Source organism: Entelurus aequoreus, linkage group LG24 (genome assembly GCF_033978785.1).
Source record: "Entelurus aequoreus isolate RoL-2023_Sb linkage group LG24, RoL_Eaeq_v1.1, whole genome shotgun sequence".
Classification (NCBI taxonomy): Eukaryota; Metazoa; Chordata; class Actinopteri; order Syngnathiformes; family Syngnathidae; genus Entelurus; species Entelurus aequoreus.
In genome coordinates this window covers 36,612,340-36,635,286 of record NC_084754.1, presented here as the reverse complement: position 1 = coordinate 36,635,286, position 22,947 = coordinate 36,612,340, and the positions used below count along the sequence as shown (strand labels likewise).

General features: G+C 40.8%; 1 long non-coding RNA gene across 2 annotated transcripts; it reads left to right on the top strand.

The window, feature by feature from the left end:
• The first annotated feature begins 6,924 nt into the window (after positions 1 to 6,924).
• LOC133641963 (uncharacterized) lies at positions 6,925 to 9,795 on the top strand. Of its 2 annotated transcripts, XR_009824358.1 has the most exons (4): positions 6,925 to 7,072; positions 8,670 to 8,799; positions 9,168 to 9,243; positions 9,746 to 9,795. It is a non-coding gene; the product is annotated as an uncharacterized LOC133641963 (long non-coding RNA). The 2 variants fall into 2 exon arrangements; XR_009824359.1 differs by lacking the exon at positions 9,168 to 9,243.
• The last annotated feature ends 13,152 nt before the right edge of the window (positions 9,796 to 22,947 follow it).

Below are 22,947 nucleotides of genomic sequence, written 5' to 3'. Positions count from 1 at the left end.
ACAAGCGGTAGGAAATGGATGGATGGATGTTGGCCCTGCGATGAGGTGGCCACTTGTCCAGGGTGTAGGGTTGTACGGTATACCGATATTAGTATAGTACCGCGATACTGATGAATCATATTCGGTACTCTACAGCCTCTAAAAAGTACCGGCCCCCCACATCATTGTTGGTTTTACGAGCAGAAGAGCATGTTCGGCAGCGCACAATCTCAGAGTACTTATGAGCGATAAAGGTGAAGTTATAACACTGAAACGCTCTCAGGAAGAGGTGCTTTAAGACACGGCTAGCTAGCCAGCGGTTAAAGTCCATCCGCAGCCTGCAGTGTTTTAGCTACCGTATTTTCCGCACCATAAGCCGCACCTAAAAACCACAATTTTTCTCAAAAGCTGACAGTGCGGCTAATAACCCGGTGCGCCTTATATATGGATTAATATTAATATCTATTTTCATAAAGTTTAGGTCTCGCAACTACGGTAAACAGCCGCCATCTTTTTTCCCCGTAGAAGAGGAAGCGCTTCTTCTTCTACGGTAAGCAACCGCCCCCATAGAAGAGGAAGCGCTTCTTCTTCTACTGTAAGCAACGGCACCTGCCCCCGTAGAAGAAGAAGCGCGCGGATATTACGTTTCATTTCATTTGTGTGTTTCTGTAAAGACCACAAAATGTCTCCTACCAAGAGACACGCGTACAATGTTCCACTGACTTTTGATATTCCTGTGAACCGCACTGTGGATACAACGGGAGCACGTACGGTGAATATTCTCACCAAAGAGAATGAGAAGTCGTCCTACTGTGGTTCTAGCTTGCCATGCTAACGGCCAGAAACTTCCACCCATGGTGATATTCAAAAGGAAGACCTTGCCAAAAGAGAACTTTCCAGCCGGCGTCCTCATAAAAGCTAACTCGAAGAGATGGATGGATGAAGAAAAGATGAGCGAAGACACCGGGTGACTTTTTTCACGCAGCTCCGTCCCTGTTGATCTACGACTGCATGCGCGTCCACATCCCTGATGGTGTCAAAAAACAAGTGAAGCACACCGAAGAAGAAGAATTCGAGGGATTTGTGGATGAGTAATAACTTCAGAAAGTGAGCTTTAAATGTTTATTTTGTGTGTTGTGTGACACTAACGTTCGAGCAACGTTGAGTTATTGATGTTGCTATTGCTCTGCACTATTTTGAGTGTTACTATTTTTGTGATTGCACATTTGCACATTACATTTTGGGAGTGAACAGAGTTGTTAGAACGCTGGTTTGTAATATATTATTAAAGTTTGACTGACCTATCTGACTGTTTTGTTGACATTCCCTTTAGCGTAGCGTAGGTGCGGCTAATAGCACGGGGCGGCTAATAGGTAAACAAAGTTTTGAAATATGCCGTTCATTGAACGTGCGGCTTACAACATGGGCGCCTTATGGTGCGGAAAATACGGTACTTCTAAATCACTAATCCTCGCCTCCATGCTGACAAATAAAGTAAGTTTCTTACAAGTAACATTATCACTGCAGGATGAGGAATAGCTAAACATGACGCCATAGGTGGATCTACACCTGACATCCACTGTAATGATACCAAGTACAGGAGTGTATCTAGTCGATACTACTATGATTACGATATTTTTTATCATCACAAAATCTTTCTTTTCTTTAAAAAAAAATCGTATTAGGTTTATAAACTCAGGAAATACATCCCTGGACACATGAGGACTTTGACTATGACCAATATATGATCGTGTGACTACTTGGTATCGGTTTGATACCTACATTTGTGGTATTATCCAAAACTGATGTAAAGCATCCAAACAACAGAATAGTAAGTGATTATCACATTTTTACAGAAGTGTAGATAAAACATGTTAAAAGAGAAAATAACCAGATACTAACGGTAAATGAACAGGTGGATTAATAATACATTTTCTACCAATTGTCCTTCATAATTTTGACAACATAATAGAAAGGAAAATGACACAATATGATACTGCATATGTCAGCAGACTAATTAGCAGCTTTTGTTTGCTTACTTACTACCAAAAGACAAGTTGTATTGTATGTTCACTATTTTATTTAAGGACAAACTTGCAATAAGAAACATATGTTTATTGGACCCTAAGATTTTTTGTTAAAAAAAAGCCAATAATGCCATTTTTTGTGGTACCCTTTATTTAGAAAAGTATCGAAATCCATTTTTGTACCCGTAGTGCGCATTCATCTGTGCGCTGGGCACACCTCCAAGAGCGTGGCAGGCACGCGCCACTCCGGCTGCAGCAAGCGGCTGCATTTAATCATCAGCAATTTACGCACCTGTCGCTGATGAGAAGACCTGCCTTCTTAAGCCAGAGCAACCTGCTATCCTGTGCCAGAACGTAGCGATCTGTTCCCGTACAGTAAGCCGTCATTCAAGCTCTATGTGTTCCTCTCCCGTTTGTTCATTTGTCTCGTGTTTCCTTGTCGATCCAGCATCCTTCCTCCTTTCCCGCATTACAAGCAGTGTGTCTCGTCTCCCTGTGTTCCCCTCTGGTTCTGTGGCTGCCCCCTTTGGATCTCAACCTCCCGCCTGGAACACGGACTTTGACGCCTTGCTATTGCCCCCGACTTCCTCCCTGTTCTCATGGACCTCCGAGCCATCCTTGCTAGGATTTCCGCCTCTCGCTCAACATTTCTGGTAACACACTACAGTTAATTTTCCACACATATTCGCACACAACACACATAGTTTGGATTATTTACACACTTGATTTATTATTCATATATATTATGTATATATATAAATAATCATAGAGTTAAACGACGTCCCCGCTGTCTGTGCCGTCTTCTTCCCCTGTACAAACCGTAACAATAATGAAATCAAGAAGCCATGACTCGCCAAAGAAAAGCCTATGAAAAATGTTTTAAAGTAAAAGTACAGGCATATATACAGTGTTGGGTTAGTTACTGAAAACCAGTAACTAGTTACAATTACTAGTTACTTTATTTCAAAAGTAACTCAGTTACTAACTCAGTTACTTACACCAAAAAGTATTGCGTTACTGTGAAAAGTAACTATTTAGTTACTTCTTCCCCCCCCCCCCCCCCCTTTTTTTAAGGCTCCCATTAATGCCCTTTTAGCCTTCATTTCAGTACTGTTATTGCACTGGAGAATAATACAATCTGTTGATCAACTTGACATGCATTTGCATCACTGAACTCAGAAAGCAATGTGGTCTACATACAACACACAAAGACAAAGATATGTTTCAAAGGGCCAATTTATTTCAGGCCAGAAAAAATTGACAAAACTATTTTAAATAGCTGCAACATAATGGCACTTTAACTTTAACTCTAAGTAGATAGGATCTTTGATCCAAGACACAACTTACATTTAACTAAAATGTTATTTTCTTTGTGCTCGACACAAGAAAAGTATTGAGAATGTCTCCATGTTAAAAAACTCGACTTCTGGCTTCGCCATGATGTCTTGTTAGTTGTTATGAGAGTAGCGTATGTGTGTGTGTGTGTGGCCCTTTAAGATATGACAGCATGAGAGGTGAGTGACGTCAGTGAGTGAGTGGGCGAGAGAGGTGAGGGAGCGGTGACAGTGAGTGCGTGTAGGTGCTCTAGCTTGGTGGATGGCTGCGTGCAATAAAGTCACAAAGTTGCAACAAACCGCCGGGCTCGTCATTCACCCTCAGCTGTAAAGACCCTCTTCCGGGTAAAGTGAAGGTTGTTAGACCCGAAGTACGGCTCTGGAGGAACGTCTCCCCTGCTGGGAGGCGTGCTTTCTGTGGGTGGGGGAAAGCACGCCTCTTCTTTTCCACCGGAGCGCTCCAATAAAACACACTCAGATCTTCAGTTTCTAGCCGATACTACATAAAATTAACGTAAAATAACTCAGTAACGCATCATGCAGTAACGGTAACTGAGTTACTGTATATAAAAAAATAACGCGTTAGATTACTAGTTATCGCCGAAACTAACGGCGTTACAGTAATGCGTTACTTAGTAACGCGTTAGTCCCAACACTGCATATATAGCACAATACATTGGAAGCAGACACCACAGTAAACATACTTAAAGAGATCATAATTTCTCCTTGATTGTTGGTCCAAAGCTAATGACGATTTTGGCAAAATAAGGGTAATACTTTTTATTTTTGGTTGTTGTCCGAGTTAGAGAGCTGCCGGTCACTAAACTGCATGAATATAGCGAGCCGCAAAATTATTATTACATATACCAAAATGCATATTTTATTGTAAAATTTATGAGCTGGGGTATATTAAGACTTTTATTTAGACCCCTTATTTTGTTTTAAATCGTCAGGAAAACGAACTAACAATATAAACATTTTTAAATGATCAGTACTGTGAACTGATGTATTTGATGTAAAGTAGTTAAAGGCCTACTGAAACCCACTACTACCGACCACGCAGTCTGATAGTTTATATATCAATGATGAAATCTTAACATTGCAACACATGCCAATACGGCCGGGTTAACTTATAAAGTGCAATTTTAACTTTCCCGCTAAACTTCCGGTTGAAAAACTCCTTTGGATATGACGTATGCGTGTGACGTAGCCAGTAGAACAGAGGTATGGCTCTTCCTATCCCCCATTTACTTCCGGGGTCATTTCCTCTTACGTCATTTCCTCTTACTTACGTCATTGACAGCGATCGATATAATCCAAATCTCCTGAAAATGGTGGTGTCACTGAGATAGATATTGTACGGAATATGTACTTCACTGTGCAACCTACTAATAAAAGTCTCAATCAATCAATCAAAAATAGAATCCAAATCTCCTGAAAATGGTGGTGTCACTGAATTATATTTGTCTTTATCTTTCCCAGGGGACTTATGTCAAACACCAGCAGGCTTCGAAACATTTCAAGCGTAGTGTTAGGGCCGCTGCTGGGAACTTCTGTCTTCGTGGTAACGTGCAAAAAATATTAATTCATATATAATACTGTTAAATGTCTGTACTTTAAATCAACATTATTGTTGAAACCATTTCACTAATATTAATTAATATATAATAATGTTGAATGTCAAAAATTCCTAGTTTGTGAACCTGTTCTCAAACAATGGCAATAAAACTATTCTGATTCTGATTCTGATTCTGATCTTACTTCACTGAGGTACATATGTGCACATAAATGTCATTTTAATTTAGTTCACTTACACAGAGAACTAAAAAAAACTGAATTTAACGAATAAATTTAGTTTTAATAAAGTTTGATAATGTTGATTGATAATGAATTAACTTATTGTACACTGTTATTCATAAAGTACTATCTATCCATCTATCTATTTCCGCATATGTCCACGAGTCAAATGTGCAGTCAGGAATATCCTCAAGTTAATTTGTCGGATTAATACTTGTCCGATTAATACAGACGTTTTGTTAACGCTATATTATAAAAAAATTTAAAAAACAGTGACAGGCAGTCAAAGCCGAAGTGCTATCGATCGCTGTCAATGACGTAAGAGGAAATGATGTAAGTAAGAGGAAATGACGTAAGAGGAAATGACCCCGGAAGTAAATGGGGGATAGGAAGGTTTTTGTAATGGGAAGAAAATTGGCGTGAAAGCTCCCCCATTGAGGCCAATACAAAAAGCTCTGTTTTCATTTCAAAATTCCGCAGTATTCTGGACATCTGTGTTGGTGAATCTTTTGCAATTTGTTTAATGAACAATGGAGATTGCAAAGAAGAAAGTTGTAGGTGGGATCGGTGTATTAGCGGCTGGCTGTAGCAACACAACAAGAGGACTTACTTGGATAGCAGACGCGCTAGCCGATGCGAGCCACCAACCGATGCTAGCCGCCAACCGCATCTGTGATCGGGTGAAGTCCTTCGTCGCGCCGTTGATCGCTGGAACGCAGGTGATCACGGGTGTTGATGAGTAGATGAGGGCTGGCTGGCGTAGGTGGAGGGCTAATGTTTTTATCATAGCTCTGTTAGGTCCGGTTGCTAAGTTAGCTTCAGCGTCGTTAGCAACAGCATTGTTAAGCTTTGCCAGGCTGAGAATTATTAACCGTGTAGTTACATGTCCATGGTTTAATAGTATTGTTGATCTTCTGTCTATCCTTCCAGTCAGGGATTTATTTATTTTGTTTCTATCTGCATTTGAGCCAGATGCTATCACGTTAGCTCAGTAGCTAAAGAGCTTCGCCGATGTATTGTCGTGGAGATAAAAGTCACTGTGAATGTCCATTTCGCGTTCTCGACTCTCATTTTCAAGAGGATATAGTATCCGAGGTGGTTTAAAATACAAATCCGTGATCCACAATAGAAAAAGGAGAGAGTGTGGAATCCAATGAGCCAGCTTGTACCTAAGTTACGGTCAGTGCGAAAAGAGATATGTCTTTCACTGCATTCTAGTTCGTCACTCTAACGTTCCTCATTCACGAATCTTTCATCCTCGCTCAAATTAAAGGGGTAATCGTCGCTTTCTCGGTCTGAATTGCTCTAGCTGCGTTGAAAACAATAGGAAAATATGAGGAGGTGAACAACTGACTATGTCACGCTACTTCCGGTAGGGGCAAGGCTTTTTTTTATCAGAGACCAAAAGTTGCGATCTTTATCGTCGTTGTTCTATACTAAATCCTTTCACCAAAAATTTGGCAATATCGCGAAATGATCAAGTATGACACATAGAATGGATCTGCTATGCCCGTTTAAATAAAAAAAAAAATCATTTCAGTAGGCCTTTAAAAATACATTGGTTTCTTTGCAGTTTAAGGCTGCTGAGAACATCGTTCAGGTTAGTGTACGGTATCAAAACAAATACTGTATCCTTAAATAACGGTTGTTTTAAGATGTATGCAATTTATTCGATATTGTTATTCAAATAAAGATTATAAAAAAGAAAATCATGGTAACGGTGGCGGCGTGCGGAAGTGACGTTGTCTTCGCGCATGCGTGGATCGTGTGGTGACGCCCCTCACAGGAACACAACACACTCTTGGAGTAGTCTGTGCGCGGCCTCAATCTGAACTTTTCGAAATACGGTTCAAAAATAAAATAAACTTACCCTTTAGGAAGCCAGAAGTGGAAAGAGGAACAATAACAAAAGAGAGAAGAAACGGCAAAATACCGGTGAGGCCGCTACTTCGTGGCTGTTTTGACACTGAAACTACTGCATGCACGCCAACCTAGCTCAATGTCATGTAAATAAACAAAACAGATGGCCTAATGCTTTTAAATGTGATTTGTTAGACCCATAGTCAGCGTACAAAACGTAAGAATAAGCTGACATTTAAGTAAAGCAATTCAAAATAAAAGAATAAATATAAACCAGCAAGGTGCTCTGCTCAAACTCCTATGCCCCTCTAATGTTTGTCTCTGACGTCACGGTACTGTATTATTCTCTGATTTGTTAGTGCCCTTTTTAACATTTTACAGTAAATGTTACATATATACAGTACATATTGCACAACCTAATGCAGTACATACATAACACACATACATATTTCATCCATCCATTCATTTTCTACCACTTGTCCCTTCGTGGTCGAGGGGGGTGCTGGAGCCTATCTCAGCTGCACTCGGGTGGAAGGCGCGGTACACCCTGGACAAGTCACCAACTCATCGCGGGGCCAACACAGATAGACAGACAACATTCACACTCACGTTCACACACTAGCGCCAATTTAGTGTTGCCAATCAACCTATCCCCAGGTATCAATCAATCAATGTTTACCTATATAGCCCTAAATCACGAGTGTCTCAAAGGGCTGCAGAAGCCACAACGACATCCTCGGCTCAGATCCCACATCAGGGCAAGGAAAAACTCAACCCAATGGGATAACAATGAGAAACCTTGGAGGGGACCGCATCTAGCATAATATTGTGAGAGTCCAGCCCATAGTGCATCTAACATAATAGTGAGAGTCCAGTCCATAGTGGGGCCAGCAGGAGATCATCTAGAGCGGAGACAGGTCAGCAGCGCAGAGACGTCCCCAACTGATGCACAGATGAGTGGTCCACCCTGGGTCCCGACTTTGGACAGCTAGCGTGTCATCTGTTGTCACCGAATCTGTGCCCCCCCCCCCCCCCCCCCCCCCCCCCCCCCCCCCACGAAGGAGAGGGGGGCAGAGCAGAAAAGAAACGGCAGATCAACTGGTCTAAAAGGGGGGTCTATTTAAAGGCCAGAGTATACAAATGTGTTTTAAGATGGGACTTAAATGCTTCAACTGAGGTAGCATCTCTAAGAGTACTGGAGCCCGAATAGAAAACGCTCAATAGCCCGCAGACTTTTTTTGGGCTCTGGGAATCACTAATAAGCCGGAGTTCTTTGAATGCATATTTCTTGCCGGGACATATGGTACAATACAATCAGCAAGATAGGATGGAGCTAGACCGTGGTACATGTCTTTGGAGGTGGTAGGAAGCCGGAGTACCCGAAAGGAACCAACGCAGTCACGGGGAGAACATGCAAACTCCACACAGAAACATCCAGAGCACAGGATCGAACCCAGGACCTTCGTATTGTGAGGCACACGCACTAACCCCTGTACCACCGTGCATATTTCATATTTTATTTTATTCAAGCTCACTGTCCATACAGTCACTTATGGACATTCCATAGCTTAACATGTAGGGCCTGTGCTAATATATATGTAACAAGTGTTCAACTGTTGCACTCCATGCTTGCAAAATATATTTGATCAACTCATTCTTATTTTTCCAACAGTGCCATCAACTTCACCTCAAGTTTCTAAAGTGGACAACGATTTTTTTTTTTTTAAAGATGAGCAATACTACATCCACCACACCAAGGCAGCTTGAGTCCACACCACTTGCCAGTGCTGATGCAACAAAAGGTAGAAGTACAGTATGTTGATAAAAACTTAGTTTATTTTTTTGTTTGCTTGTTTGTATTTCTTTTATCAACTGGTGAACAAACCAAAGTTATTTTCTGTTTCTAGATTGTAAATACTTTGTATTTAAAAATATATTTTTGCATATTTTGTATACATATTTATATTCAAGTGAGGTTAATTGACTGTTTTATAGTAAGGTTAATTACACATTTGATAGAATGTATACATATTGATGTACATGTTATGATTTTTATATTAAACTGTTTTAATTATAAATGTGCAGGACTGAAAAAATGAATGTGTGATGTGCTTCAATTGTTTTTTTTTTGGTGGCGGGGTTGGGGGTCTCATGTACCCACTTTGAGTAGGACCCCTAAATACCTTGAAACAGGCCTGTTTTGGAATATGTCTCATCGAAAAGAGAAATTACATTTCCAGTCGCTGGTGAGTCTGGGCCAGTTCATGTCATTTCAAGCAATGTTCTGTGTTCCAGTTTGTTATTTCTCCTTTAATGTAAACCAGTCAACTTTGGTCTTAAACGTTTACGTTTAGCTAATATTTATTTTAAAGACATTAAAAAAAAAGCAATAAATATAAACGAGCGAGGTGCTTTGTTCGAATTCCTATGCCGCCTCCTCAATTGTTTGTCTCTGACACTAGTGATGATGAAAGTACTGTGTATTTTGCTTATCTGACTGTTGGAGTGCTCTTTTTTTTAACATATTACAATCAATGTTACAAATATACATACTGTACAATGTACATACATACAATACATAGATACATAGCACACACATATTTCATATTTTCTTTTATTCACAGTCACCGTCCATACAGTCACTTATGGACATTTCATAGCTTAACATGTAGGACCTGTGCGAATATCTATGTAACAAGTGCTCAACTGTTGCACAACATGCTTAATGAATTCTTATTTTTCCAACAGTGCCATCAAATTCACCTCAAGTTTCTAAGGACGACGATGAAAAAACACAGGCGAGTCTGCATACACCTCGTCAAGGCCTCTTGAGTGCACACCACTTACCAGTACTGATACAACAGAAGGTCGGAAGTACACTATGTTCAAATAGAAACATTATGTTTACATTTTTTGTTTGCTTATTTTAAATTATTTTATTAAAGCTGAGGTACTGTATTTTTCGGAGTATAAGTCGCTCCGGAGTATAAGTCGTACTGGCCGAAAATGCATAATAAAGAAGGAAAAAAACATATATAAGTCGCACTGGAGTATAAGTCGCATTTTTTGGGGAAATGTATTTGATAAAACCCAACACCAAGAACAGACATTTGAAAGGCAATTTAAAATAAATAAAGAATAGTGAACAACAGGCTGAATAAGTGTACGTTATATGACGCATAAATAACCTACTGAGAACGTGCCTGGTATGTTAACGTAACATATTATGGTAAGAGTCATTCAAATAACTATAACATATAGAACATGCTATACGTTTACCAAACAATCTGTCACTCCTAATCGCTAAATCCGATGAAATCTTATACATCTAGTCTCTTATGTGAATGAGCTAAATAATATTATTTGATATTTTACGGTAATGTGTTAATAATAACACATAAGTCGCTCCTGAGTATAAGTCGGACCCCCGGCCAAACTATGAAAAAAACTGTGACTTATAGTCCGAAAAATACGGTACTTGAATCGTGTGTCCCCAGGCAGAATTAAAACTGGAAATTATGCGCACCTCGCTAAAAGTCCCTCCCAGTCTCCTGTTCTCTGGAAGTTCACGAGAGCTGTACGTGCACACGCATAGGTTGTTGACGGTCGGAAGTTGCATCGAAAGATCCCCTAATCGTAGTTTGTGGCAGAAAATAAATGACAGTCGGTAACACGAGTCGCCACGCAAAAGGATACACACAAAATATAGGAGAATGGAACATTACATGACCTGTCCAGAAGGAAAACCGCCACTTCCGCGTCCAAAGTTAGTCCAAGACCCTCCATCTTGAATACGCCGAACCAATATTTATTAGAGTTTCGGCTCTTCTTTGGGGTTTTTCAGACATACAGCGTCTTTCTTTTCTTCCTCTGATTTCCGCTTTTGTTTGTTTTTTTAGCAATATATGCTGTAAAGGCAAGCGCAGGTATTGCAATCTTTCCAGGTGGGTGTTCGGCAGCCATGCACCTCACCATATATCGCGTCAGCCAATGAGGATGCTCCTTTTGTGGGCTTTGCTCACCTCTTCTTACTCTAAATCCTGTGATTGGATCTGGAGGGGTTTACTGCCAGGAAGACAAATGATTTTGTCTTCTGGGGTTTTATTTACTAAAATACCTAATTATAAGGCACAGACGTATGACTTTTTCAGAAATGTTTACTGTTACAATATAGGAATATACGAATGCCTTTCGTGCCATTTGTTTACAACTGAATGGAATGCTAACATGGGGGATTCCGACTATTTTGGACTGGTAGTACTGCCACACAATACTTCAATGCTATCACATTAATTGCACTTTGACGCCTGTCATTAGCTTTGACAGTAGGATTGCTTGTTTGCATCAAAACAGCTGTTTTTCTCACTCCAATAGGGCGAAACGGGCAAGGATGGTTTGAGTATAAATATTTGGGGTTTTGGTACCAGCCGCTAGACAAGAGCTGACCAATCTAAGTCCAAGACTAGATCTGACCAATCTAAGTCCAAGACTGGAGCTGACCAATCTAAGTCCAAGACTGGAGCTGACCAAACTAAGTCCAAGCTGACCAAACTAAGTCCAAGACTAAATCTGACCAATCTAAGTCCAAGACTAGAGCTGACCAATCTAAGTCCAAGACTAGAGCTGACCAATCTAAGTCCAAGACTAGAGCTGACCAATCTAAGTCCAAGACTAGATCAGACCACTCTAAGTCTATGAGCAAGAACTGATGAAGTCTACTCGGATGAGAGGCGAAAACGTCTTCTAAGACAAACCAAACAGTCCAGTTGCGATCGATTGAAGGCAGAGATTACGATATACTGTATGATGCTTTTATTATTTTTTTTAGCTAAAGAATATACCTTAGGTACCCCAGCTCCAACTATTTAAGAACCCAAACTTATTTTCTGTGTAAATTGTAAATATTTTGTATTTTATGAATGCTATTTGCATATTTTGTATACATATTTTTTTTAATTCAGGTTAGGTTAGTTTTCTGTTTTATATTAACTTAATTACACATTTGATAGAATGTATACATCTTGACATATGTATCATCACTCTTGTTTTAATAAAAAATGTTTAGGACTGAAAAAAGAAGTGTGATGTGCTATAATCGTTTTTTTGGGCGTGGCCCCCAAATACCTTGAAACAGGCCTGTTTTGGAACATGTCTCATGGAAAGGAGAGACATTAAAATTATAGGCGCTGGAGAGTCATGGCCAGTTCATGTCATTCCAGTTTGTCATCTCTCCTTCAAGTGTAAAGAACAATTTTCCTTGTGGATCAATAAAGTTAGTCTAAGTCTAAGTGTAAACTTTGGCCTTTAACGTATGAGTTCCATTTAAAGTCAGGAGGAAAAACACTGAGGTATGAATAGTGATGGTGCTCTCTTAGAACCAGAACTAAAACCTAAATATAGTGATCATGACACAAATGCCTGTGATGTCCTTTCCAATCATATTGATGTTCATCCACAGCTAAACAAGTCTGGATTGTGGGTGACGGCTATGTCAGACGCAGTAAAGAACATGCCAGGAACGGCACAGGGACCAACCTTGGAGTGTGTGCCCAGGTTCAATGGTTTGGCAGGGAAGGCATGTGCTGGGACTCCCTCCTTGACACCTTCAAACGGTGTCTTAAAGAAAGACGTGTTCCCGATGTGCTCGTCATTCACTGTGGTGGCAATGACCTGGGACGTCTGAAAAGTGTGATGTTTGTCAGACTCATGAAGAAGGACCTGCTTTACCTACACCAACACTTTCCCCAGATGAAGATTATTCTTTCTTCCATAAACCAAAGGCGCCAATGGAGCTATGGACCTTCGAAAAAACTGGAAAACGTAAGGAAGTTTATCAATCGAGCTATGGCCTCTTTTATATTAGGTTGTAACGGGAAGAGTGTGCAACATCCAAAAATTGTGTTTGACAACCCAAAGCTTTTTTTGAGCGACGATATGCATTTATCGCCCAAAGAGCATGACCTATTTTTAGGTGAAATTATCAAGGCTCTGAAAGACAGTCTCGTCTAAAGTCGATGCTAGCTATTCAGACTAGGGCTGGGCGATATATCGATATACTCGATATATTGCGGGTTTGTCTTTGTGCGATATAGAAAATGACTATATCGTGATATTCGAGTATACGTTCTCACGCAGTTGCTTTTAGCTCCTGGCATTACACTACAGGCTCTTCCCACTCTTTCTTCAGCATGGGTAACGTTAGCTGTGGTGCGAGTGGTAATACGAGAGAAAGAATGTGCAAATCTGGTAACAAATGAAGGAATAATTAATTCCCAAGAAAAACAGCACAGGGTCCATCGTCTGGCGGTGGTTTGGCCTCAAGTGGAAATATGACGAACAGACAACCGTAATTTGTCAAGTGTGGGGCAAAAGCGTTGCTACAAAAAGTAGCATTACTGCTAATATGTAGCATCATTTGAAAAGTCACCTGCTAGAGAACGAAGAGTGCTTAATTCGCATGTCAACATCTCCATTCGGTGCCACACCAACAAAATGCCGAGGCAACCATTTCCAGATCAACACCTTATGAAAAAAATAGTCCACAACCTAAGGAGATAACGTCCGCCGGAACCTGCCACATAGCGAAGGACATACACAATTTGATTTCCTGTTATGCATTTTTATTTGACAGTTATTGAAATATCTTGTGTGACATCTTGCACAAAAGTGCACTTTATTTGTTTTAAACTATTGTAGTGGCGTTCTGTACAAAAAGTGCACTTTAATTTACTGTTGTTTTGATATGTCATCTTAGTGACATCATGCACAAAAGTGCACTAATAGCTTGTTTTAAAATGTCTTTGACAATCTTGCACTTTCTGTTTTGAAATGACATGACCGTTTGTGCCACCGCTTAATAACTGTTTAATAAATACAGTTTTGGTAAATTGACTTAGTTGTGATTTCCCTCTCTGCATGAAAGTTTAAAATGAGCATATATTAATGCAGGATGAACAAGAATGTTTTAATGTAGACACATAGAATTATCATACTGGTGTGATTATATGCATCAAGTGTTCATTCAAGGCTAAGGCAAAATATCGAGATATATATCGTGTATCGTGACATGGCCTAAAAATATTGAGATATTTAAAAAAGGCCATATCGCCTAGCCCTAATTCAGATTACAAATAGTCATTGCCCAGCATCAGCGTTTATCTCCACCTGGAACAAAGACAAGCAGGGTATACGTGGGGTCTCAAAAAGTCTTAAATCCACAATTAAAATGTTAAGATTTAAAATGTGAATTTCATAAAAGATTCTTAAAAATCTATTAGCGTTACTTTATTCAAAACATGCATAAACTTCAGTCTTGCTTTAAACGTTTTGATTTTTGCGGGTAACGTAACTACAAAACTGAAGTGGAATAGGCTACCTGTTTATCGAGCGCCACCAGCTAGTGTGCTGCGCAGTGGAGAAAATGAATGAAAGCCAACGGGAAAGCCGTAATACCTAGCATAAGTGGCATGTCGGACCTTTTAAACACAGCGTGACCCACATTGTGTTCGAAAAGTCTGGCATGCCACTGGACACCATCCAGCTCACACGATAACGAGGGGAGCCGGCCAGATCATTGTAAGTAGTCGAAGCCACTCTCATCAAAGGAAGTGTGCAGGTTCAACGATTTGTGGCTCCAGAACGATCAATTCGTTGATCAATGCATGGTTGAGACCGGTGGGCGGAATTGTTGCAAAGGTGTCAAACATGCGGAACAGGTTTTATCAGAGTTTGGGAAGTATAAAAATGAGCCGTGATTTTGGAATGAAAGAAACTGCTGTTCTTAATGTGTCCACTAGATGTCGCAATAGCAATTCTTGGTATCTGTTGCTGCGAGAGAGCGCTGATTTCAGAGGGGGTGGAGCTAGGTGCCGTGTGTCCACACGTCCTTGTTTGGATTCACGCTCTTAGTGGTATTATTTAAAATGTGGATTGCTACATTCATTCTTGTCAAATGTTTGTAATGTAACCTGTGACATTTATACCCAAATAAATGTTTTTGATCCGTACAGTTGGTGGTGCACTTATAACTGGGGACACATTTTTTGGGCGCACATAAATATGCTCAATATGTATCCCCTTAGGCAGCACGGTGGAACAGAGGTTAGTGCATGTGCCTCACAATACGAAGGTCCTGAGTAGTCCTGATTTCAATCCCGGGCTCGGGATCTTTCTGTGTGGAGTTTGCATGTTCTCCCCGTGACTGCGTGGGTTCCCTCCGGGTATTCCGGCTTCCTCCCACCTCCAAAGACATGCACCTGGGGATAGGTTGATTGGAAACACTAAATTGGCCCTTGTGTGTGAATGTGAGTGTGAATGTTGTCTGTCTATCTGTGTTGGCCCTGCGATGAGGTGGCGACTTGTCCAGGGTGTACCCCGCCTTCCGCCCGAATGCAGCTGAGATAGGCACCAGCACCCCCCACAACCTCGAAAGGGAAAAGCGGTAGAAAATGGATGCATGGATGGATGTATCCCCTTCTTTCTTCATGTGTGATTCATGAAAACAGTCAAAATTCACAAGTTTTGCTGTAGATGATGTACAGTAAATCAGTTGAGGAAAATGAGTAAATTACATAAATAACATCCTGTAATTTGATATCGATGCTATTATTCATTTAATCTTCTGATGGATTAAACATTACCACCAATGGGAGCACTTTAAAACTGTCAGACTCAATTACACCTATTGTGACGATGACATCATTTATTCAGAAAATATGAAAACCAACAAATGATAATATAGTTCTATTACCTGCAACATGTAAATGTGCTTGTTCTTTTCTAAACAAAGAAAACAATCTGCAGTTGTCTTTATTTTTAAGTTCTCATGCCATGATTTTACCAGTCCGGCCCACTTGGGAATAGTTTTATTCACCAGCGAAAATGAGTTTGACACCCCTGGTTTAAAGGCCTACTGAAACTCACTACTACCGACCACGCAGTCTGATAGTTTATATATCAATGAGGAAATCTTAACATTGCAACACATGCCAATACAGCCGGGTTAACTTATAAAGTGCAATTTTAAATTTCCCGGGGAACTTCCGGTTGAAAACGTCTATGTATCAATCAATCAATCAATGTTTATTTATATAGCCCTAAATCACAAGTGTCTCAAAGGGCTGTACAAGCCACAACGACATCCTCGGTGTCGAGTGGGTCTGACATAATATTGTGAAAGTCCAACACATCAGCGAAAGTCCAGTCCATGGTGGGGCCAGCGGGAACCATCCCGAGCGGAGACGGGTATGATGACGTATGCGCGTGACGTCAATCGTTGAAACGGAAGTATTCGGACCCCATTGAATCCAATACAAAAAGCTCTGTTTTCATCTCAAAATTCCACAGTATTCTGGACATCTGTGTTGGTGAATCTTTTGCAATTTGTTTAATGAACAATGTAGACTGCAAAGAAGAAAGTTGTAGGTGGGATCGGTGTATTAGCGGCGTACTACAGCAACACAACCAGGAGGACTTTGAGATGGATAGCAGACACGCTAGCCGCCGACCTCACCTTGACTTCCTCCGTCTCCGGGCCGCCGACCGCATCTATGATCGTCGCTCCGTCGATCGCTGGAACGCAGGTGAACACAGGTGTTGATGAGCAGATGAGGGCTGGCGTAAGTGGATAGCTAATGTTTTTAGCATAGCTCTGTGAGGTCCCGTTGCTAAGTTAGCTTCATTGGCGTCGTTAGCAACAGCATTGTTAAGCTTCGCCAGCCTGGAAAGCATTAACCGTGTAGTTACATGTCCATGGTTTAATAGTATTGTTTATTTCTTTTGTTTCTATCTGCATTTAAGCCCGATGTGCTATCACGTTAGCTCCGTAGCTAAAGAGCTTCGCCGATGTATTGTCGTGGAGACAAAAGTCACTGTGAATGTCTATTTCGCGTTCTCGACTCTCATTTTCAAGAGGATATAGTATCCGAGGTGGTTTAAAATACAAATCTGTGATCCACAATAGAAAAAGGAGAAAGTGTGGAATCCAATGAACCCTTGTACCTAAGTTACGGTCATAGCGAAAAAAGATACCTCCTGCACTGCACTCTAGTCCTTCACTCTCACGTTCCTCATCCATGAATCTTTCATCCTCGCTCAAATTAATGGGGTAATCGTCGCTTTCTCGGTCCGAATCGCTCTCGCTGCATTGTAAACAATGGGGAAATGTGAGGAGCCTTTCAACCTGTGACGTCACGCTACTTCCGGTACAGGCAAGGCTTTTTTATCAGCGACCAAAAGTTGCGAACTTTATCGTCGATGTTCTCTACTAAATCTTTTCAGCAAAAATATGGCAATATCGCGAAATGATCAAGTATGACACATAGAATGGATCTGCTATCCCCGTTTAAATAAAAAAAACATCATTTCAGTAAGCCTTTAAAGTGCTTTCACAGATGTCACAATTTGGGATTCAGACCCTAATGTGGAGCCATCGGGGAGGGAATAGTTTGTAAACGCGGCGATGAAAGTGATAGAATGATAATGTAAAAGTCAAAAACCCTGACTGAAACACCACAAACACTTGCACAACTATACAAGGATCTACTTGTCCCCCCAAAGGAGTGTTATGTGGGAAAATTGGTGCCAATTCCCAAAAAGTATCAAAATGAGAAGAATACTAGTGAAATCATACTAATAAATACAGTAAGCACATGCTCATTTCTCTGTGCTAGTAGTGTACTCAGCATTAAAACTATATTAAAAAAGCATCATTCTCAAATTATTTATATTATTTATTCTAATAATTTCAGGCCAGCTTCACATGCCTCATCTTTTCTCCAAGTTCATACAGCAAGGGACATTAAAAGCTATAAAGGTTGCCTGGTTAGTGTTTACACTCACTTTATGGTGGAGTGAGCTAAACGAGAGAGATTTGCGAATGTCATCTTGTCATGCTTAAATAAAAACTAGTCCTTGTTTATTACCAACATGTTTTCAAAACAGTCACAAAAACAGGAAACATGTATTCATTCATACCAGAATGAGTAAATTTGAATGGTATCCACATCATTCCCATCCAAATTCTGTTTGAAGCTTGCGAACCGTAATAGCCTTCTTTCTTGTGAGACGATCTCTCTGTTTGTCACAACTTTGTGCAGATAAAGTACAGTTTGTAGAAGTGCTGTAGATGTTTTTGTTTGTTTGCTCCATTCTGACAGCCACAAAAACACTGCAAAAGTGAACCATTTAGGCAAGGCAAGGCAAGGCAACTTTATTTGTATAGCGCTTTTCATACACAAGGCAGACTCAAAGTGCTTCACAGACAACAAAGTGAAATGAAAGAAAATAAAAGCAAAATTAAAATGCAGACAATAAAAATAAAAACAGTGCAGACGTTAAAAGTTAAAAGATTAAAAGATTTAGCTGAAAGCTAAGGTGAACATAAAAGTCTTCAGTCTAGTTTTAAAAGTAGTGAGAGTTGGGGAGAGTCTGACATCTTCAGGAAGTTTCCAGCTATTTGTTGCATAGTGACTGAATGATGCTCTCCCTTGATTTGAGTTTACTCTTGGAACCGCTAACAGATTGGTCTCAGAAGATCTTAGTGATCTAGAGGGCTTATATAGTGGGAGCATATCAGTGATATACTTGGGCCCTAGACCATGTAGTGATTTATATGTGAGCAGGAGGATTTTGAAATCAATTCTCTGATGTACAGGGAGCCAATGTAAGGATTTAAGAATTGGTGTAATGTGCTCACATTTTTTTGGTCTTTGTTAGAACTCTAGCAGCAGCGTTCTGAACAAGCTGTAGCTGCCTGACAGTTTTTTTGGGAAGACCTGCAAGTAGACCATTACAATAGTCTAGCCTACTGGTAATAAAGGCATGTACAAGTTTTTCAAAGTCTTGAGCTGGCATGAGCCCTCTAAGTCTTTTTACATTTTTGAGGTGATAGTAGGCCGATTTTGTTACTGATTTGATGTGACTGTCGAAATGTAAATCAGAATCTAAAATAACCCCAAGATTTCTGGCTTTATTTGAGGTTTTCAGGGACAGTGATTGAAGGTGTTGGATGACTTTAAACCTTTCTTTTTTAGCACCAAAAACAATTATCTCAGTTTTATCTTCATTTAGTTGTAGGAAATTTTGGCACATCCAGTATTTGACTTGCTCAATGCACTGGCACAGAATATCTATGGGGCGATAGTCATTTGGTGATAGCGCTACATAGATTTGGGTGTCATCGGCATAGCAATGATGGTCAATGTTATTATTTTGCATGATTTGTCCTAGTGGGAGCATATAGATGTTAAATAAAGTCGGCCCCAAGATTGAACCTTGGGGGACTCCACACGTTACGTTGGTTGGTTCTGATACAAAGTCACCAATGGAAACAAAATAGTTCCTATCTTGTAGATATGACTTGAACCAGCTTAAAACTGTGCCTGAGATCCCCACCCAGTTTTCCAACCTGTCCAAAAGTATTGAGTGGTCGACAGTGTCAAATGCAGCACTGAGGTCCAAAAGCATTAATACTGAAGTTTTGCCAGAGTCTGTGTTTAGACGGATGTCATTTATAACTTTAAGAAGGGCCGTCTCTGTGCTATGAAGAGGTCGAAATCCTGACTGGAAGTTGTTGTGGCAGCCAGTAGAAGCTAAGAAGTGATTTAGTTGTTGGAGGACAACTTTCTCAATTATTTTACTTATGAATGGTAGATTTGAAATTGGTCTGTAGTTGTTGATAACAGAGGCATCTAGGCTCTGCTTTTTTAGAAGAGGTTTAATGACTGCAGTTTTGAAAGCCTTCGGGAAATTGCCCGATTTAATAGAATTATTAACTATTTGCAAGACGTCTGTTGATAGGCAGTCAAAAACATTCTTAAAGAAGTTGGTAGGTAAAACATCAAGGCAGCAGGTGGATGACTTTAGAGCTGTCACCGTTTCCACTAGAGTTTTAGAGTCTATGGCATTAAAGCTTGCCATCATTGCTGTGTTACTTTTGCCTAAATGGGGTGGTGATCCAACTTTTTTACTTGAGATGTTGATGGTGCGTCTGATGCCTTCAATTTTATCAGTATAAAAGAATGCAAACTCATTGCATTTCTGCGTGGAATGGAGTTCGGCTGGTATTTGTGTTGGGGGTTTAGTCAGTCTGTCAACGATTGTGAATAGGGTTTTGGCCTTATTTGTGTCGCTGTTTATGATATTGGAGAAGAATGTTTCTCTAGCACTTTTTAAGACTAAATTGTAGGCCTGGAGGCTCTCTTTATAGATGTCATGGTGAATATGAAGTTTTGTATTCCGCCAGATTCGTTCAGCCTTCCTGCACTCTCTTCTCTGGGCTGTTACAGCAGCAGATTTTCTCCAGGGTTCCTTTTGCTTGCCAGAAATCGTTTTAACTGTAACAGGTGCAATGATATCTATGATATTCACAATTTTGGAATTAAAGTTGCTTACAAGATCATCAGCATGACATGGGTTTAGAGGTGGTAGTGAGGAGATGGCGTTTTTAAAGAGGACATTAGCATGTTCATTTATGTACCGCTTTTTGACATTCTTTGATTCTGTTTGTGTGTCCGGAATTACAGAAATATTAAAGAAAACACAGAAATGATCAGACAATGAAGGATCAATCACAAGAACATCAGAAACATTGAGACCTTTTGTGATAATCAGGTCCAGAGTGTGTCCCTTACAATGAGTAGCCTCTTTCACATGTTGAGACAGTTCAAATGTGTCTAAAATAGTAAAAAGTTATTTTGCGCCCTTGTCATTTAAATCGTCAATATGAAAATTAAAATCACCAGTTATAACCAGGCAGTCAAAGTCAGTGGAGATGCTAGACAATAGTTCAGTAAAATCATCAAAAAAAATTGCAGAATATTTAGGTGGCCTGTAGATAATTAACAAGAGAATTTTGGGAGAGCATTTCAACACAGCACACAGGTATTCAAATGATGTAAAATCACCGAGTGACATCTGTTTCCCATGAAACATGTTTTTAAATATAGCAGCAACTCCTCCACCTCTTTTCCCCGATCTACATATATCAATGAAGTTATAGTTGGGGGGTGCTGTCTCGATCAGAATGCTTGCACTGTTATTTTGTTCCAGCCACGTTTCAGTTAAAAACATAAAGTCAAGTTTAGAAGTGCTAAAAAAATCATTGACTAAAAATGATTTGCTATTCAGAGACCTGACATTGAGCAGACCCATCCTGATGGTGTTATTGACAGGCTTCGATGTTGGCTTTGATTTGGAGAGAATAGGAATGAGATTGTTTAGGTTAGCAGGGTGGCTAAGTTTCCCAATGTTTACTCTCTTGGTAGTCACAACAGGAATGTAGAAGGTGCCATGATTTGATGTAGGCAACCTTGGGCCCAGCTGATAATGTGGTCTACTGCTGAACCCTTTTCTGTATCAGAAATATTCAGGACTGCTGTCAGGGCGAGGCGGGGTTTGCCATAAGGGGGAGGGGGAGTGAGCAGCGTCAGAGCTGGGACGAACTACTGAAGGTGGACGTTGAGGGCGTGTAAGGGGTTGGCGTGAGAAAGGTGAAGTATGGCTGGGGGGTTGTGGAGCACGCCTTCGTGGAGGGGGTGGTGGAGGTGAGCGATGATCTAGGGGGGTAAAAATCTGAGTAGGGTGGGGCGTGAGTGGGGGTAGCTCCCGGAACTCCAAGGGGGAGAAGGGGGGAGAAAGGTCTACTTGAGGGAGGGAAAAAGATGGAGACGTGGATGGCTTGGGGGATGTGGGGGAGGGATCTTCACATGCATTCAGAATGGAGGGAGGGGCGGTAGAGGAGGATAGACACCTCTCCTCTTTGCTCTGGTGTATCTCATGGTCGACATTCTCCTTTTGCAGTGGCGGTCCTCCTTCGACGTTCCTGATAGGCTGTGTTGTGTCTTCCTTCCTCGGTGGCTCCTCTTGTCTCTTGTCCTTGGCAGTGATGATAGATGCAAGATGCAGGAAGTGAAACATGTTGTTCATGAATAGCTTTACTCCCATCTTATTTAGGCAAAGTCCGTCTGCCTTAAAAAGATGCCTGCGGTCCCAGAAAAAGCTAAAATTGTCAATAAAATGCATTGAACGAGCAAGAAGTGCACTTGATAGCCACTCATTCAGCGAGTAAAGTCTACTGAATCTCTCAGCTCCTCTCCTGATTGGGGGTAGAGGACCACTGATAAAAACGTCAGCATTCACAGCGCTGACTGTTTCAAAGAGTTTATTGAAGTGCTCTTTCAGCTCTCTTGATTGTTGTTTTACAATGTCATTAAAACCAATGTGCAGGATGATATTTTTCACATTTGGGTGTGCAGCGACAATTTCCAGAATTCTTTTTTCCATGTCAGATACCATATCCTTCGGAAAGCAGAGTACTTTGGTGTTATTATTGCTTTTCATATCTTTTACAGAAAAGTCCCCCACAATCAGATTTTCAGGAGCTCTCGTTAGCTTTCTCTGTGGTGTAAAGTTAGCAGGTCTTACCCTTCTGCGTGGTGATGGTGGGTTATTCAGGCAATCAGAGGGGGATCCATTGTCCATCAACAGTGGGGCAAACCTGTTCTTTAGTTGGACACTTGCTTGCTGGGGAGGTTTATTGGTAGTTCTCCTCTTCTCAGCTGTCCGCTGCTGTGTCCTACGTGGCAGTGGAGTTGATGACGCAGTATGCCTGGCTGAAGATGGTAGCGCAGGCCAGCCGGTCAGATCAGAGGTATCGGGGCGCTGGGTCCTGCCAGATATCCATTCTCCCGTTTCGCAGGGAGGTGGTCTTCTCTTTGGCTTTGCACCAAGTGTGTTCCAGGGAGGATTTTCACTGGTAGATTTATTACCCTCTACAGGGACCTCCCGTTTCTTCGTAGCTTCATTGTTGCTAGTTAGCTGGGTTGTAGCATGGTGCTGTCCAGTGTTTTCAGTCGATTCGGAGTGCTAGAGTGGTGTTGTAGCCACATTGTCCATTCACTTCTAAATTCACTTCCAACCGATTCATTTTTATTTCCAACAGTAAAATCTTC